The sequence below is a fragment of the Sciurus carolinensis genome, chromosome 8, assembly GCF_902686445.1.
Source record: "Sciurus carolinensis chromosome 8, mSciCar1.2, whole genome shotgun sequence".
Taxonomy (NCBI): Eukaryota; Metazoa; Chordata; class Mammalia; order Rodentia; family Sciuridae; genus Sciurus; species Sciurus carolinensis.
The window spans coordinates 94,824,192-94,830,777 of record NC_062220.1 but is presented as its reverse complement, the minus strand read 5'-3'; the positions used below and the strand labels follow the sequence as shown (position 1 = coordinate 94,830,777).

Genomic DNA, 6,586 nt, shown 5'->3' with positions numbered 1-6,586 from the left:
GCATCCAATCTACAGCAAACCAGTTCCATCTCTGACCAGGCTCATGGAGGATGCCTGAGTCCTGAACCCTGGCCCTACTCCCAGAGCATAGCACCAAGTAATCAAGGGAAACAAGGGCAAACCACCTCACTTTTTGAGAAAACACCAGTACAGCATAAAATAAGTACTAAATTCAAATAAATAATAAATACCAACATTCTCATCAGGAAAACTGGAGGCTGAAGTCAGACCCTTTGCCCTGGTCAGGAGCCATGAGGGGACCCATCTACTTCTGTCTCTATTTTCTATACTCCTGACCAACCCAGACACGTTCCTCCATTGAAATTTGACCATCTCTCCCCATGGTTTGGGAGTGTTCTGATTCCATAGATTCACTAAGTACTTCTTATAACTTCTAGGTGCCCAGAATTTATAGGCTAATTGTGGAGGAATAGCTCTTTTCCCACACTTCTAAGCTATAAACCACTGTCCTCCGCCTTGAGTTTTTTGAATCAAGGTGGGTGAATGCTGTCCTCTGAGAGGCACCTGAAGGGCTTTGCTGGGTGGCATGTACCCTTCTCCCCACTATTCCCCATTCTGGGAGTGAGACTCACCAAAACCTGAATCAAAGCTGCCTGGGAGAGAAACCTGGCCAGTCACATGCACTCCTGTGTCTGTTGCCTCTGCATCAATGCCTGGTCCACCACAAGTTCTTGAGAATAGTATTGAATGAAGGAATGGGGAGTGAGTGCTGCTCTCCAGGTCATATTTTATTATACTTTGCTTTATTAAGAAAACTGATCTCTTTTTTGACACATTTGAATTATCATGTTCCTTGTGGTAAGAAAGGTAAAAAGAGAAAAGCTTCCATTAAGAAGTTGCCCTTCTCTCCAGGCACACCTGGTGGACAGGTGTGGGGTTCCTATGTGGTCTTCATCTAGACACCCCAAAACTCTAAGGTAATTTGTTTCTTTTGCTATCAGAAAGACCCATCTTGCCCTTCACCATTGAAATGGAGTTCATCATTTTCCTCGTGAATAATTTCCAAATACCTCTATTTCCACCCGTCCCTAAGCATTTTTCATTTAGGGTTCAAGTCATATAATAAAAGGTTTCTGCCCCCCCCCAACAAAAGCAGATCTGCTAAAAATCTTTATATGAGACTCATACAGATACATATGTAGCACGTTCCTGAGTCCCCCAGGAATCCACAGGGGCTTCTCCATCCAACGCTTTCACTGATTTAATCCCATAGTAAGGTATTCTTAACAGAGGACCACTGAGATCTCCCAGAATCAAGAGTGCCTATAAATTAGAATGGGAAAAAAATTGTCTTCACTCTCTTCAAACTAAAATTTAGCATCTCCTTTCAACACGAATGCAGAAACAAAGCACAGCTGAATTGTTTTGTCACAGTTGTTTTGTCACTCTTTTTTTCAGGTCACATTACAGTTGTTGCAAAGACAGCTGATTCTTGATAGTCCTGATAGTCATATTCTGTAAAGTTGTCTCCATCGCTGGGTCAGCAAATACTAAACTGCTGCTCCTAGGGGCAATGCAAACACTTTTGCTGGCAGGTCAGAGGCCCGCGAGCCTCCAGTCACAACATTTTGTCAACCGATCGATGCATAACCTTGTTGTATGTGTGGTTTGTGTTTAAAGAGGCCTTATTTAAGATTGAGTTGATTCCTTAGCATTGAACTCAGTGCCAACAGCAAGATAACTCATGTCTCAACGAAGGTTCTCTCACAGGTGTTTTCTCTTTAGGGTACATCACAGCCTTGACTGAGGAACACCCACCAGCACTTCAGCACTACACTTAAGGGGCCTTTTAAACAATGAAAGCACACGCAAAAAATGCACAAAAACACGGAACTACATATAGCATGAAAAGGACACATGTTTACCTGCTGAAACGAGCAGGTAGACCGTCACCTGAGACCTCAGGTGGGAACATGCAGGTCAGGCAGGTCAGCATGTTCACTGCTCAGCATGACCATGAATAACTGCAAACACCATGATTATTAATTTGAAGTTACAGATTAATTGCAGCAAGTTGATGAATTCACAAATAAACAATCCACAAATAACTAGGATCCATTGTATCTTGAAATATTGTTTGTGGTCATCAGTGCTCTAGAACCGCTGTGGTTATAAGAGCCACCACTGGAGCTGGGTACAAGCCTGTTATCCCAGTGGCTGGGGAGGCTGAGGCAGGAAGATCTCACATTCATGGCCATCCTCAGCAATTTAGCAAGGCCCTAAGCAACTTAGCAAGATCCTGACTCAAAATAAAAAATAAAAAGGCTGGGATTGTGGCTCAGTGCTAAATGGCCTCTGGGTTCAATCCCTGGTACAAAATAAATAAATAAATAAAATAAAAAGAGCCACCACTGGATCTTGTCATTTAATACATGCAAAAATTAAGCACACATATTAAACATATGCCCATTTTTAAATGTTTCAAATTTTTTAAATACTTTGATATTTGATTTGAATAGCATTGTTTTCCTTTGTAATGCTATTGTTTCATTTTTCATATTTGAAAATGTTATTCTAATGAAACTGATCAAATATGTTGTGTGCGTGTATGGATATGTAACAAGGAGTCCCACTGTTATGTATAATTATAATGCACCGATAAAAAAAAATTAAAAACAAATAAAGTCATTCTGAGAAGGGACTTCCAAGATTTCCCAGCCCACCAAAGGGGTGCATGGTGCTAGAAGGTTGTGGTGCTTTTAGACAAAGAACTTAACGGTCTAGAAAGTTTAGAAGCACTGAATGCTTTAGCTTCCTGGGAGGTCACAGGGTGGATGGCCTGCAGTCAAAAAGCCTGCTCAGCTCATCCTCCGCCAACACTCTGATCCAGAGCTCTTTCCTGGCCTGATGCCTATTAGTGCCCTGTGGCCTCTTGCTTTATTGAAGTGGCCTGGAAGATGCTGCTTAGGGGAATTAGCCTCTGTCTAATGCACTTGCTGGCCTTGTCGAGAGAGGGATTTCCCAGGCCTATTAAGAGCAGAGTGCCCAAATCTCTCCCCGTCTTTGGTGTGAAGCAAAATGTGTTCGGAACCTTCCTCCTGATGACGAGAGCTTTCCTGGTAGAAGTAAAACACAAAGGCAGCCTCTCTGAGACACACAGCACATGTTCACTGTAGTATGGATTTCCTGATGAATGGACACATCAATATGCTATTAACATGTCAGTTTCTCATTAAATCTGAGTACAGAATCCGTGTTTGCCCGGTGGGATGAACTCCCCTAATCTGATTTGGCAGAGGCTTCAGTATAAATATTCATACAAGCAAAGGTTCTTTTAATCTGGTCCTTTGCTTGCAATAAAAGGGGGTGGAGAGAAGGTGCTATTAAAGCCTGTTTTCTGGGTCACTTCTTAAAACCACCATATCAAAAAATAATGGCCTCATCATCATGACTCTGTCGTTAAGGAGGATTACACTTCTGAAGCTCTTGGATGGATGGAAATGCAGAGGAGAAATAAAGCCCACACAATGAGGCTTGCTAAAGATTTCTGCGGGCATTGTGCTTCTGGCTGGCTGCTTTGTTTTTAATTAATTACATGGAGCATTTGCAGGAACCCTTTCAGCCTCAGAGCCCTGCTAATGTAACTCCCGGGTTCACAAAGCTCCGGTCAATAAACCTCGGCAGATAGGCAGGAGGACACATCAAGGGCTTCCGTGATCAGTCTGGCTCCAGGACCCTTCGGACCCTGGGGACTTGCAGTTTCACCTGCGGACTCTGCCCTCTGAGATGTACACTTTGCACAGACTCAGGAAGGCCCAGAGGTGTTAATATTTTTACAGTGATTTATACATTGTAACTCTGTAAATATCAGCTGAAGCCAGGGCATCCGGTGAGGTTGCCAGAGGAGCAGAAGGCTTTTGAGGAATAAGTGAAGGCTCCAGGCTCATCTAAGTTTCATGAAAAGAACAAAACTCTGTCCCACAACCTCCTGGAGCTGGAGGACACATCAAATTAACACAATCAGTGGGAATTCAAGAAGCTACAGGTTTCGGAGACCTTAAGCTCCTACGTCTTGGTTACATCCTTTGATAAATGGGAGCAATGATATCGCTGTCCCAGCACTTACGGAGGGCTAAGTGGCAAGCACAGGGCATGAATGAACTCACCTAACACAGCCACTGTGTACACCTGGTCTGCCATGATGCTGTACTTTTACAGATAGGGAAATGGAGTCTGGGAGCAATTAAACAAGACTGCTGGTCTCATAAATGATGAATCAGGAATTTGAAACTAAGCCATCTGGCTCCAAAGTTCGTGCTCCTAGCCTCCAATCTATCCCACCCTTCCTGAAAAGGGAATGTGCTTTTTAGCCATATCTACTGCAAGAAATTGAATCATCAATGTTCCAAAAAATATCAGCATCACATGAACAGGACGCACAGTTGTTGTGCAGGGCCCCAGAGGAACGCTGCAGAGGGACTTCAGCCATGTCAGTGTGAGACTTAGCCCACTTAGAAAGAAAAAGAAGAGGCTCTGGGTTAACAAACGATGGAACAATAGGAAGGAACTGGTTACTGTCCACACTGTGGTCATGTGCAGGACACAACCAAGAGTGTCACGTTGGGCTTCCATTACAAGAAGAGGTCTGGGTACACGCACCTCCCATCAATGTTGTTATTCAGATGACTGAGTATCTCGTTGAAATTTGAAATTTCTTGGGTGAAAAATACATCTGCAGAGTTCAAATGAGGCCAGGTTGCTTGTTCAGTATCTCAAGCCCAGAAAGATGAGTTAATCTTAAAGGAAATAACATTGAACTTGTTTGCAATTCAGTTACTTTGATTCAGCAAGCTACCACAGTTAAAAAAAAAAAAAAAAAGAATAAGGGAAAGCTTTGGGATGGTATATGTATCTCTGCAAGAGGAACGATTCATCAGGCTGATGAATAAATCTAAGAGCTCATTTCTCCTCCTCTGCCTTCACCCTCTTGAGCCCTAGTCGAGGTCCTCCTTGAAAGTTACATTCTTATTTCATTGTGCAGAACAAATTATTTCTCCTCTCTTTACTTTGTTCCTCTGAGGTCTACCTTTCTACATGAAAAGATTCGTTAGTAGAGTTTGTGAAACTATCTACTCAGAAAAGAACATATGCTACTCCCTTAGGGGACAGACGTAGCTGTGGAAAATGGTATATAAAATAATGGTGATGATGATGATGATGATGATGATGATGATGATGATAATTCTTTATCATTTTGCACTTCTAAACTGTTTTAGAATCCATACTTGACTTAGAATCCAGAAACCATATCAATATTTGGATAAATTTTCTTCTAAAAAGTAAAAGGTTTTTATAATACAAAAACATACATAAGTAGGGTCAAAAGGCAAATGGCAAATAGAGGGAAATGTCACTCATCTCATAGACAGAGCTAAGCTCCCATGATAGAGAGTTCTTGAAAATCAAGCACAAGACCAACAACTGAAATTGTTCATTGATAGAGGGTACAAATGGGCTGAGTTCACAGAAAATGGAATCAAATATTCCTTATATAAACAAAATGTGAAAATAGACTCAACCTCACTTGTAATTAGATAAATGTAATTTAAAACTATACTGAGAGACTTTTGTTTTCTGGTCAAGCATGTACTGATCAAGCATATAAGGAGTTTAAAACTTGACACTCCACACAACATGGAGGGGAGGGGAAGAATAGAAGTTCAATGGAATAGACAAAGGGGAATGAAGGGAAAGGAGGAGAGTGGGACCAGGAAAGGCCATGCAATGAATCTGACATAACTTTCCTACGTTCACATATGAATTCACCACAGTGAAAATCCACATCATGTACAACCAGAAGAATGGAATTTTAATTGGAATAAGTTATACTCTATGTGTTTATAATATGTCAGAATATACTCTACTGTCATGTGTATCTAAAAAGAACATTTTTTTTTAAAAAGTTGACAATCCATTCTCATAATACATACAAAGCTGAAAATCAACAATTCTTCTTGGATCTTTCAGAGAACTGCGGTCAAAGGGAAACCAATGCCTAAACACTAGAAAGACAGAAGCAGACACAGATAAACTAAACTTACTGAAGCAGAAGCCCAAGAGCAGAAACATCCAAGGAAAAGAGTACAGGGTATATCTTGTCTAACTTCCAACAGAAGTTTACAAGGCATACCAAAAGGCAAAAAGATAGTTTGAGGAGACAGAGCAAGCATCAACCACATGTAGATATGACAAGGTTACTGGTATTATCAATCTAGGAATTTAAAACACTGATGAGGCCAGGTGTGGTGGCTCACGCCTGTAATCCCAGCAGCGTGGGAGGTTGAGGCAGGAGGATCACGAGTTCAAAGCCAGCCTCAGTAAAAGTGAGGCACTAAACAACTCAGCGAGACCCTGTCTCTAAATAAAATACAAAATAGGAATGGGGGTGTGGCTCAGTAGTTGAGTACCCCTGAGTTCAATCCCCAGTACTGCCCTCCACCCCCAAAAAAGGAAGAAACAGTGATGATTACTATGATAATGGCTCTAATGGAAAAAGGAAACAACATGCAAAAACAGAAGGGTAATATAAGCAGAGATGTGGACATTCTAAGAAATAATCAAAAAG

At 41.5% G+C, this 6,586-nt stretch overlaps 1 pseudogene; it reads left to right on the top strand.

Annotated features, from left to right (window-relative positions):
- The first annotated feature begins 4,354 nt into the window (after nt 1–4,354).
- Nucleotides 4,355–4,910, top strand: LOC124991359 (60S ribosomal protein L9-like; annotated as a pseudogene).
- Nucleotides 4,911–6,586: the final 1,676 nt, after the last annotated feature.